Genomic DNA, 12,323 nt, shown 5'->3' with positions numbered 1-12,323 from the left:
TGAAAATTTTCTGATGATGGAACAAAAACCTAAAAATCTGCATGCATATTTGAAGGTCTGTAATGAAATCTGTATAATTTGTGCGTCGCGCGGCCAACTTCACATCGCGGACTGCTTGTGGAAATGTAGCTTCATGGAGTCACATTTTATGGTCTCGCAGAATTATTTTTACGGCGGAAACTTATAATATTTGGCCCTCCACAAGCGATTGTTTCGGTAGCCAAGCTTTGCATTGTTTGTGGCCGCGCGGCGTCGGCGCAACCCTCCCATTAATGGGCATTAAATATTAATACGATGTGCTCCCCACGCGCATATGCTACACGGTGCGTAACACCCCCGTTTCAACGACTTGCTCCAAAAAGGGAACAACCCCATTCTCAGATGAGTCCCGGAAGGCTGGTATTTCTATGTAGCCTACGGCTCATCGGGAAATGAGCGTTTTTCTTTTTTCTTCAAGAACAACTCGTTCGTTTTGACTCGGTCGTCGAACGACGCAGCATGACTTTTCTCCCCCGATAAAAAGATGACTTCCACCCGTTCTGCATGCTGAAACCCCTAATATCGAACACCTTGTGTTGATCGGAAGTATGGCTTTCGCATCTCAAGTTTTTTTTATTACTTTCTTTATTCATATAGCTAAAGATGCTCCTATAAAATTCTCCCTACACTGTGCATAATGTACACACATGATAGCGCACTCAAGCTAAAGGTTCGTTGTTCACCATGAGCTTAACATTTATGCGTATTTTTAACGTCCTTACTTTTTTGTCTAGCTTTCATGAGTTAGATATGAATAAGTTGAATTGACGAAAGCCAAGACGTTCCATTTTATGAAATATATTTTGCCAAGGTGCTTATAGACATTACGCTTATCAGTAGTGGTCATATTATCATTATTCTGTATCAACTCTTTGACCATCTAAATGTTCACTCTTTCTCGAAGTCCCTTGAGTCTGTTCTAGCGTTCTAGTGAGCCGATTTCCAGGATTTTTGCAGGTTTTAACATATGATAGCCTCTAGATGAGCAAGCTCTATTCAAATTTGCGAAATATGACCCAAGATTTTGTGTGTATTACGTGATAAAGCTGAGATGTATACCCTTGAAACGTTGTGTATTTTCATTTTTTGTGAAAGTTCACTCTGAAGATCTATATGGCCTAGTTTAATGATTTTTTCGGCTATCTATAGGAAATAGTCCCTAGATGATGCCTACTTGTTAGAGATAGGTCTGGTTTCAAGATGACTCAAAGATGACAGAATTCATCGATCAGTGCATTGCGGGTTGCATCTATATTGAAAAGTGTTTTACCTTGGTTTACATAACAAGCTCATGCTTCATGAAGTTGTATAGTGGTATCTCAAGCGAATAAAAAACAAAGTAGATACACTATTTACGATGAAAATAGCATAAAAATCACGTTGCGCTCTTGAGAAATGTCTGAACTCAATTCCTGAAATAGACTTGTCAGAGTTTTAGTTCATTTTCTAACACACGAACTAAACAACATAATACCTTTGAATTATGCGAAAGAATTTCTTAAAATGTAAAATAAATCTCAGTAATTTTCAAGGCATTATGCTGTTAGGTCTGAAAATAATTAAACGTGAGAGAAAATTCGGTGACGTTAAATGCAACTAAATTGACTAGGATAATAATAGGTTCACTTGTAATTACAGTCGGCTGTGCCGAATTTTGCCAACAATGTGTAATTCGGTTTTTTTGTGTGTTTTTTGGTTTTATTTTTATTTGGTCACAGCAAGATTGCTCTCGTAAATTTTATCCGTTATACTTTTCCCTCTTTTTTCAACTTCCAGATGTTTGAAGGAGTCTCCTGCTCTTAAATAAGCTAATCAACATTGCACTTGACATATCTGTCTCCCTTTGTGTATAGCGTGTCCCTTGTTGGAGGGGTGCTAATTTAATTTGGAGGTCGCATTAGCGGTCGTATAATAGGGTGTTGCGGAAAGGGGAGATAAAAAAGGGACCGAACTATAGGAGTAGAAGTTGGGATAGACGATGATGAGTCGAAATTTTCCGTACTATCCCTCCGAAAGTGGGTCGCGTGCGCTGAAAATGTCTCATTCCGATATCTGATGAACCCCAGGGTGGGTATTCATCCTTGCAACTAGGGTCCAACTTTGATTTGATAAAATGCATCAATGCACTTTTTTATGGTCATGCAACGATCGGAAGGGATAGTGCTTTTTTGTGGCGGTCGTAGGTAGTAAGATTTATGGCCCATGAAGACATCTGTTAAGGGAGCTGAAGTCCACCAAGATGCCTAGATAGATTTATAATCCAATTGAAGGTACAAGACTTTCGTTTTCTGGTCTAAGAGCTTTTTGGCGAGCTTTTTCCCTCATCAGATGGCATTTGATGAGTTGCCAAACCTTAAAAAAGGGGAGTTGTCCAGAAACAGTGATTCATCCTTTGAAAAATACAAAAGAAAGTTGCATTTGTGTCATGAAGTAAAATCCTCATAAAATCTTCCCCGATTACCTATGTCAGAAACGCTTAAGATTCAACTTGAATGACGACTAAACCCTAAAAAAGAAAAACTTAATTCAGAAATTTCCTATTTCTAAGTCACAATAAGAGGCCAAAAGTGAACGCAGATTTTAAAATTTAATGATTATAAATAGAATTGCGTCCAGGGAAATGACCTTTGTGCTAAGTCATCATTGTGATCATCGTTTGCTAAGTAATTTTGCTAAGATTTTTGGCACCATGCACTGGGTTCAATTTTTCATTTCTTTGATTGATCATGGAGTCAAGTGAACCGTGGAAATTTCACCTAACTTAATTTTAATGAATACTTTACCATGATTAAAATAGCCTAACCTCCTCATTAGATCAAATGTGAAACATCTTGAACTGCCCTTAATTTACCTCTCTTGAATTGATTACACCGCGCAAAGAATTGCTAAAACCAACCATACCGCAATCTTTATATTTTCAATGCGAACACATTGTCTGCTTTTCTTTGAGCGATATAGTCTCAGTGAATATTTAGATTACCTAGTACCTCCCTATGAAAAATTATCTGAAATCCATGTTCGAGATAGTATTGGAAATAGACGTTTAAGTACCTGTGCAAACTAGAGCCCAAGTTTCCTCTGGGACCTCAGAACTTTAGGAGACAAATGTATATCAAGCGATTAAACATTCGAGCTGGCGACCTGATACCACTGGTAAATTGAGGTGGTTTCTCCTGCCCCGACAATTGCGGGAATCCATTCCTTTAATCCTCCCTCTGACAACGGTGCTCGCCCGTTTTTAATAAAGCAGCCAGGAGAAGTCAGTTTACTTTCGGCATTGACATTCATTTTCGATTTGGATGGTTTCCACCCGACGCAAATAAAGATTCATGACTCACCCCCACCATCCCCCTCGCGCTAGCCTTTACGAGTCCCAAGTCCTGCCCGGTCGACATACCCCTGGTGGGTCCCTGTCTTTAACTTGTTCGTCTCGACCTGTTAACTTGATGCAAGTCAGCAGAGCGGCCAAAACTTACTACTTACTCGTATTAACTTCCTCTCGTCAAAAGCATCCTTCAAGAGGTACGCCTACGCCTTGATCTGCCGTGCTGAGGAAAAACGCCGTATGAACATCTGAGAGTTGCAAATTTCCCCGAATAAAACATGTATTTTTGAAGAAAGTCATGCATCTTTCTCGTTGAAATTTTCAGACTTTTTAGATGAAATTACGAACAAAATCCTCTGAGAAGTCGGAGAAAAAATATTCACCAATTTTCCTGAAAACTAGTGATTTGTCGAAGGAAATTTGGCAACGCCTGAAGGCTCATACGGCGTTTTTCCTTAACACGGCAGTGCCCCGCGTGGCCGCGGAGTGGAAACAAGAGAGAACCAAGAACAGTTTGTCCCTATTAGATGAAGTACCCGTCAAAAGCGTCACGTGAAATAGTCAAATTATTCCTGACATTTCTTTAAAATTTAATGGGTCAGTTGCGCTGGTCAAATAATTGTGTTTTGATGCTTGCTTCTTGTAGATCAGCTAAAAATAATAAGATCTGTCCAAACCGCAACTTTCTACGTTTAATATAAACCGAGATAACGCCCTTTGAAAAGTCGGGTTTTTGACGTCATCCACCGCGGTAGTGACACCCTTAATTGGTTAATTTCTTCTACCTTGCTTTCATCCGCGTTTCACTTAGAGTAGCCTTTGAAGCCAATGCAAATATGTATCTCCCTGACTGATAAAACCAAGGCGGAAAAAACCAAGGGTGTCATACGATCGCGGTGGATGAAGTCAAAACCCCGACTTTTAATTCAGAGGGCGATAGCTCGGTTAATATTGAACTAGAAAGTTTCGGCTTGGACAGATCTTAATATTTTTGGCTAATCTACTAGAATCAAGCATCAAGACACAAGTCTGTGACCAGCGCAACTGACCCATTATTGCAGCATTAATTTATAAATACTTTTCTAGTTTGATTCTGGATACCATTAGCTCCTCTTCCTTTTACCCTATCTCCTCCTGCCATCATTTTTGGAGATCGATTAGAAATATTTGATTGATTCCATCGTTCTCCGGTCGATGCGCAAAACGGCACACGATCCTCCTATCCAAGAATAGTTCCATGCAGGTCGGTGGTTTAAAGCCCTCCCCCCCCTCGGCGAGGGATCTCGAAGACGAGCGGGCGTCTAAGAGCGTTTTCGACAGGACAGATGACTGATGGTCTTCGGGCGGCCTCATCGGGCTAATCAGGGAATTCGACGCAAGACACCGATGTTTGTGCCTAGATATTGGTTTGATAATGTCGGTCGCCGGCATGATTGATGTGCGCCTGCGCCCTCCTCGTTTCGGTCGTCCCTCGATACTCGCGCCACGCCGACCATCGTCGGTTATTAATACCTGAATTAGCGCTATTAACCCCCCGACCTGGCGGCAGATGATCCATCAGCCGTGCCTGGCCGGGGTCCGGGCCCCTTCGAAACATCCACCGCTGCCCGGCCGCAGCTCAAATACTTCTTTTTCATTCAGAAAAATACTTTCATCACCAATGCAAGGATTCTTGTCTTTTATCCTCAATGATCCTTGTTGTTCACCCAAGACTTTATTGTGAAGAGAACTTGAGTCTTGTTCTCATTACGAGACTTCTTTTTACTGAAACAATTAAGACTCCCGGAACTTGGAGACCTGTGGAAAACAAGGAAGTCTTGTCAATAAAATGGAAATATTCATGTTAAAGGAATTTTGCGTGCACAGGGGTTTGCGTGCAGCACAGTTAATTCTATTTCACAAAAAAAAAGTGAAGTTGATTTAACATTTTGAATGTAAAAAAAGTTTGCAAGAACTTAAAAAATGCTGAATCACACGCCTCATCAGTTAGTTCTACATCTTGGCATTGCTTAAATAACTACTGTAGCGGGTAATTCAGCATTTTATAAGTTCTCGCACCTTTTTTTCACATCCAGAATGTTAAATGGACTTCACTTTTTTTTCGATACAGCGTGAATATGTCAAAATATCGTGAGGACAATTATGTACGGGTGACAAGGTAGTTTTTTTTAGTGTTCTGGAGTGAAGCCGTTCCATTTGAGGGTCTTCGAATGATATTTAATGGATTGGTACTGAACTAATACAAATTAATGCATTCTTGCGAATAATCATCCTACAAAATCTTTGCATAAAATATAAAATACAGTCTGCAAGTAGCAGTCGAAATTGATACATTAAGATAAATTGCTAAAAAAAAGAAAGAAAAAGAAGAAGAAGGAAAAAAAATACTTTTGACTTTGGAATTAGGACAAATTAGGAAGGTAGTTTTCTGGGTGAATATTTCTTAATAATCGATCTAGGGACGGAAATGTCAACGTTACTAAAATAATCCGCATAGTGATTAAACCTTTCAAAAAAGGCATCGTTCGGCCCTTAATCTAAATGGAGGAACTTCGGGGAACTCTCGTGAAAGTGCTAAAAAGCGCACATGACCTTTATTTGGGAACTTCATCGGCATGTACCGGACAAGGGAGCTGATCAAAACCATGCCTCATATTCCACGGAAAAATCTATTTGTACTGCACCCGGAAATCTGATTCTTGTGATTCACATAGCTCCCATGTCCGGATCTGCCGTTTAGAGATTTTCTGAACACTCTCACTCTCATATCCTCGTAAGTCCCCACAGGTACACCTGCATTGCGGCATACCACACACTCATTGGTGTGCAAGTATTAGGCTAGCAGGAGCGACGAGGCGGTCTTCTAGATCACCGACGCGCGGTTATTCGGTCACTCGACTCTTTGCCCCGCCCCGAAACCCGGCTCACATGTGATGATTAGCAGGAGTATGATATCAGGACCAATAGGAACTGCTTTGCATTGGACAAAAAATGACGATTGGCAGGAGTATGATATCAGGACCAATAGGAACTGCTTTGCATTTGACAAAAAATGACGATTGCTTTGGATTGAGGGAGTTCTTATCAATATTTCCAACGAATGATTGCTTTAGATGGAGGGAGTTCTTATCAATATTTCCAACGAATTCCTCACTGCTATAAATATGTGTTGCTGTCATTGTTGGAAGGAGATTTCTCAGTTAGTTTTCGAAGGGATAAATCTTCAGCCTCAGGGAGAACAACTTGATTGCCAATTGATCAATTGAGAATGGATCGGTAGACAAGGAACTAAATTAAGCATTTGGATGCATGTTTTTAACCAGAATTTCACTTAGAACGTAATTCACGCAACTTAAATTACTGAAATCAACTCCTTACACAGATATTAACGTTCATATTTTTTATTCGTTTCGAGCATGTTGAAGTCCCGGCTCATAAGAAGAACAATGGTCCACTTGAATTAAAACGCGCACTTTACAATCGTTTTTATAGACTTCTCTATAGAGCAATGTTCTTCTCCGCCTTGAGTTGTTACAAGTGTCAACAACGTGCAACAGCTAAGCCGAAGCACCGAAATCGAGGTTGTCAAATTTTCGTACCGCTGAGACTGTTACGGTAAAGTCTGGTGCGCGATTGCATGCGATTTGAGTTCTGTTTGTTCATGAGCGGAAGTTGTGAATTGACTCTATCAAAAAACGTCAAGTATCTTAGTGCGGATTTAGTTTCAATAATTTCGTCGCACGAATCGTGTTCTGCGGGAAAGTTTGGTCCAAAAACATTTGTTAGAATGCTGACATTCGTATACCTTGTCTACCTACAGGCCCATTTTTGATTTTAGAGCAGTCCTCAGAAGTTTGCAAGATCTGAGCCAGGGCCCAGCCCTGTGTCACCGTACATCCTGGCAGGTCTGAAGCTGATAATTAGTGAAAATTACGAGTTAATGATCAAAATCTGACTCGAACTGAACTCGGCATCCTAGCATCCATACCGATGACTTGCACACATGCGGCGGCGCGGCGGTTTGTTAATCAACACCTTCCTCGATCGCCGTTTTCCTACCGAGTTTCCCGAACAGCACCTAGTCCATGACCGCTCCACGGGTCGCCACGCTGAGTGACTGGTCACTGCCGGCCCAATTACGGCCTGTTAGTCGTCGCATTAATTGAAAATGGACTCTTGATTAGACCCATTAACTCCCAGTCGGACCCTGACCCCCAGAAAATTGCTGTCTTTGATATATTCTGATGCCCCATCCTCTTCCTCGATGCTACAATCATAGATGGGATAGAATATACTGTCCTGATAAGGTATCAAAGTAAGGGGCCGTTCAAGTATTACTTAAAGCACTTTTTCCGATTTTTGAACCCTCCTTCCCCTTGAAACGCACCCGTAACACAGCCCTACACCCACTATTTTGAATTAAGCAACGCTTTGAGATTGCCTACCCTTTTGAGCCCTAAGAGCTCCATCACCTAACCTCAAAATTTCCGACATGTCCATACTCTCCTTAGGTAATGTGGGTACTCTAGAGAAGACTCGTTTATAACGTTGCGCAAAGTAAATTCCATAGATAAAATACAGAGTACAGCTCCACCTTCCTAAGGAAAAACGCCGTATAAACATTCGAGAGTTGCCAAATTTCCTCCGATAAAATGATTATTTTTGAGAAAAATTATCAATATTTTTCCTTGATATTTTTAGATTCTTCAGATCAAATTACGAACGGAATTCCCTGGAAAATCGATAGAAAAATGTTTACGAATATTCCCAAAAATCCGAGATTTATCAAAAGAAATTTAGCAACGCCTAAAGGTTCATACGGCGTTTTTCCTTAGCACGGCAGAGCTGGTCAAACCAATCGCAGAACAACCCCTCATCAGTGAACGCACTTCCTCCGAGCCTTGGGAATCCCTTGATTCCCGACTCAATTGAAACTTGGCTGGAAAAAAGAGAGCGGAGGAAAGTGATGGCGCAGAGAAAAGGATGAGACAAAAACCCGGAAAAAGGTAGGGAATAAGGACTAAAGGAACCCCGACGCTTCCTCCCAGATTCCGCGGCTAGCTTCGACTTTAATTAAATACACGAGTCACTCCTCGGGGTTTCTCAGTCTTTCCTTATGTATGAGACAAGACAAATTGATCTATCTCATCGAGAAACTTCGAAAAAAGTTAAGGGAACACATTCGCTGATTAACATTCGAAATTGCTTGATCCTATGGGTATCAAGCTCGTCTCACAATAGAATTGATGTCTGAGGAAAACATGAATTGTAAACATAATTTATGTAGATTAAACGTGAGACTCGTAAAAATATTTTGCACACATCTTGAATGATCATCGCAAATCAAATGACAATAAATTTGCAACGTAGACGTAGCGCATAAGTTTAATGTTCTTTTGAATATATTCCTGTTCAAATTTTGTGGATGATTACTTATCAACGCGACCGGGTTACATGACTCTGGAAATTTTGAGGAAAATGTCTGTGAATCCGGTGAACTGTCTTTTTCGCACTCATAGACATCCCATGAGAGAAAGTGGGATCAAGCTTTAGCCTTTTTTATTATCTACACTTTCAAAGCTTGTGTTAGTTTTTCAAAATTTCAGGCACACATGATCTCATGAGATATCTCAGACGTCATGAGTCTTATAATTTAATAAACCTGTTGCGATATTCAAATACTCACTGAATTCGGAACCAGATTTTAGTACCGTGACGTTGTGAATTGTTTTGGGACTACAGCTAAAAATTTACCTTAAGACAGTTAGTATTTACTGACATTTCCAGTATAAAAATTACACCGAGACAAAATAATGTCCACCAAAGATCAAACAAAAGGAAAAAGAAAAACAATGATGTTCTCAACTCCTCCGTTGTGCAAAAACCCGTTATTTTCCAAAGTGCACTAAAATGGACGAAAACCCGTGCTCGACATAGAAGTTTCAATCAGCGAAGGAGAGAAGAAAGGTAACGTGAAAAAAACACATCACAACATCGATGAGCGGGGCACAGCGCATTCGATGCAGGAGCAAGAAATTGCGGAACACGGAGCAGTAACTGCTTCGACTAACTGGGAGACACTAACTATTGACATTAGGTATAACACGTCAAATTTATTGTATTGCAATGCGGAGTCGGAATTTTGAGCGAGGAGTGCAGCTGTTGAGATTATGTGCAATAACAGAGCTAGATGAGTGAGAAAGGGAAAGATGAAAAGAAACAGATCGAATGGCGATGGAGTGGTGAAACAAGTGGCAAAAATGAAAAGGAACTGTTGCGAAGTTTTCCTAGAGACAAAGAATAGGAATGAGAGAGGGGAAACTTATTCAAAACGGACCAGCATTTGTGGTACAATCCAAAAATAAATCGATTCTTTGCAAGACTGCGTGAGTTTCCTGCGACGCTTCAACACTGTTACGGACGGTTATTTTTCTCGTAAAGCACCCTAAAAAGTGTGTTTCCTCCAAAATTGTCAAAGCCGTAGCAAGAGTTTAAGGGAGGGCGGGAGGGATTTGTGAAATGACGGAAAAACTCATTTTTCCGAGATTTGAAGTTCCCGATTAGAGACTTGTTGACCACAGCGCGCTGCGGTACCCGCTTAGGATGATCCGATCCGACAGGAATTGTTTGTACGTTCATTTCACACCAAAAGACAACTTATTTGGGGATCAAATATTTATTTTTGAAAAGTCGAAAAATAATTATCACTCGACTGATGCTGTTCTGCTGTCCCTAAATTTTCATTTCGAAAATGTCGTACTTTTCCCTCTTTTCTTCTCCCCCTCTCCTCCTCTAATCCGTCTCTCGTTCACTTCTTCTTTCCTTAAACTCAGTTGTTTCTTCTTCCAATGTCTCTCTTTCTCATTTTTACTCCACGTTTTTAATCAATCTAATCCCTGCAGTTTCATCCTTCCCTTCCCTCGTTTTTTATCTCCAATTTTCTCTTCATCCCTTCATTTTCCCACAATTTTTCACCTTTCTTTTACACCCTCTCGTTCTCTTCTCTTTCTCCTTTTTCCCATCTTTTCCCACCATTCTCCCCTTTTTCTCCATTTTTATATCTTTTACTCCTTCTATTCTTACTCTTTCCATTTTCTCTTGTTTATACCTCGGGACGGGCCATAGCATGATGACCCTTTCAGGGTGCTGTGACTGGTCCTCAGCATCAGTGGTTCAACCTAGAGTCCCTTTTACCGAGAGTCAAGACAACACACCCCTCATGGTGTCACAAACGAGAATAAAGATTACAGAGATTGAACGTTTTTTTTAATCTCTGATCGGGCCGTTCTGAAATTCTTTCTCCGTTCCTTCTTCTCGTTCCGTTTGTTCCTTGCCGAATCCGTAATTCCCTAGTCCATTCCAAATTATAATCTTCGGAATTGGTGTAAATGTAATCTTTATTCGTTTGTGACACTGTGAAGGCATAAAATACGGGAACCAATCAGAAATGGATTCACATTGTCTTGACTCTCGGTATAAAGGTACTTCTAGTTCAACCGTGCGTCAAGGAGCGTAGTATCAATTTCCCGCAACACATTGCAACAGTCCCTTCTGAGACGGAGAAAAAATCCCGGGAAAACCCTGCGCGAGGCGGAACACCTCTCCTAAGACCCAGTTGACTGCATTGTGCCCGGGAGGAAATGCAGTGCGATATTATTACGAAAGATTAATGCCTCCGCCAGGTCTTTCGGGGCTTTGTTGTCTGAGGCTCTCCGAAATACAATCATCAATTTCCCGTTCTATGAATTCGGTCCGCCGGTCGGAGCGTTCCGCGTTCGCGCCGCGCCGCGCGATATTCCTCCGCCGGAATTAATGGCTCGCTTTCGTTGCTTCAATTAAAATTATGAACCGTGGCTCCGCCGCGACATCTATCGGCGACTCGGGAAAAAGACCCCTCGCTTTCGAGTGCGTCTGTCGCGGGGAAGCGTTGCGTTCACTAATCCCCCTGATTTACGGTAACCAATAAGCCCGGGTCGTTTATATGATTTGAGGGTTAGAATCCTCATTTCTGTCCTGCCGCCTGCCTCCGCCGCTGTTGAGCTCGACAAAAACACCGCATCAACATTCATACGTTGCCGAAATTCACCCGATAAAAGCGAATTTCCCCGAAGGGTTGGCAATTTGTTTCCTTTGATTTATTTTAAAAAAATCCGTGCAAATCAGTTTCTGTCGGTTGAAGTTGGGCAGTGACAGAGGAGAGTCAGAGTCGGACTGGTCATTGGCAGACTCGCCCTTCTGACGCATCAAAGACGTGCCCGTCTGCCAGATATAGCAAAATAAGATGAAAGAAAAAATTATGACCCAGAAAAATGCGGAAAATTCATAAATGAACGGGAGAATAGAAATTAAGAGTAAAGTAAGGTCCTCGTTGAATGGAGGTCTTGGAACCAGAAACCAGAAATATAAGTCCCCAGAGGCGCCTGGGACTACAAAAATGCTGGAAAATTGATATTTTAGTTTTTTTTTTTTTTTTTGCTGAATTCAGATTTTATATCCCTCCGTACCTCAATATTTTGAAGAGGAGAATGTGAAAAATTGGGACATACTGGTTTACTCAAGCTATAATGAATGACAAGTATTTCACTCACTAGCAGAAATTCGATTGAATAGAGTGCAAACTTACGCTATTACGTTTTTTGCGTTTAGCTTTCGCTATTACGTGAAAAATTGGTCACTCTCCGTCGTAAAATTAGCTTTGAGGCATTGAAAATCTTTGTCAATTATAGTTTTCGAAAAGGGGATGATGAGCGTCATTAAGTGAGGAAATCAAAAAAGCTCTCGAACTTTTGTCCAGTGTCAAAATACCTATACATAAAATTTCTAAGATTGGTAAAAAATTATTTTCTTCGAAATTTTCACATTTTTGGTAACATAGAGACGCTTTATTAGCCCCTCCCTCCTTATCTGCCATGTGTCACTCTCTTAGAAGAGGTAGTACAGTCAATTTTTAGACGTTCGC

Source organism: Bemisia tabaci, chromosome 2, assembly GCF_918797505.1.
Source record: "Bemisia tabaci chromosome 2, PGI_BMITA_v3".
NCBI lineage: Eukaryota > Metazoa > Arthropoda > Insecta > Hemiptera > Aleyrodidae > Bemisia > Bemisia tabaci.
Note: the sequence above shows the minus strand (reverse complement) of the source record.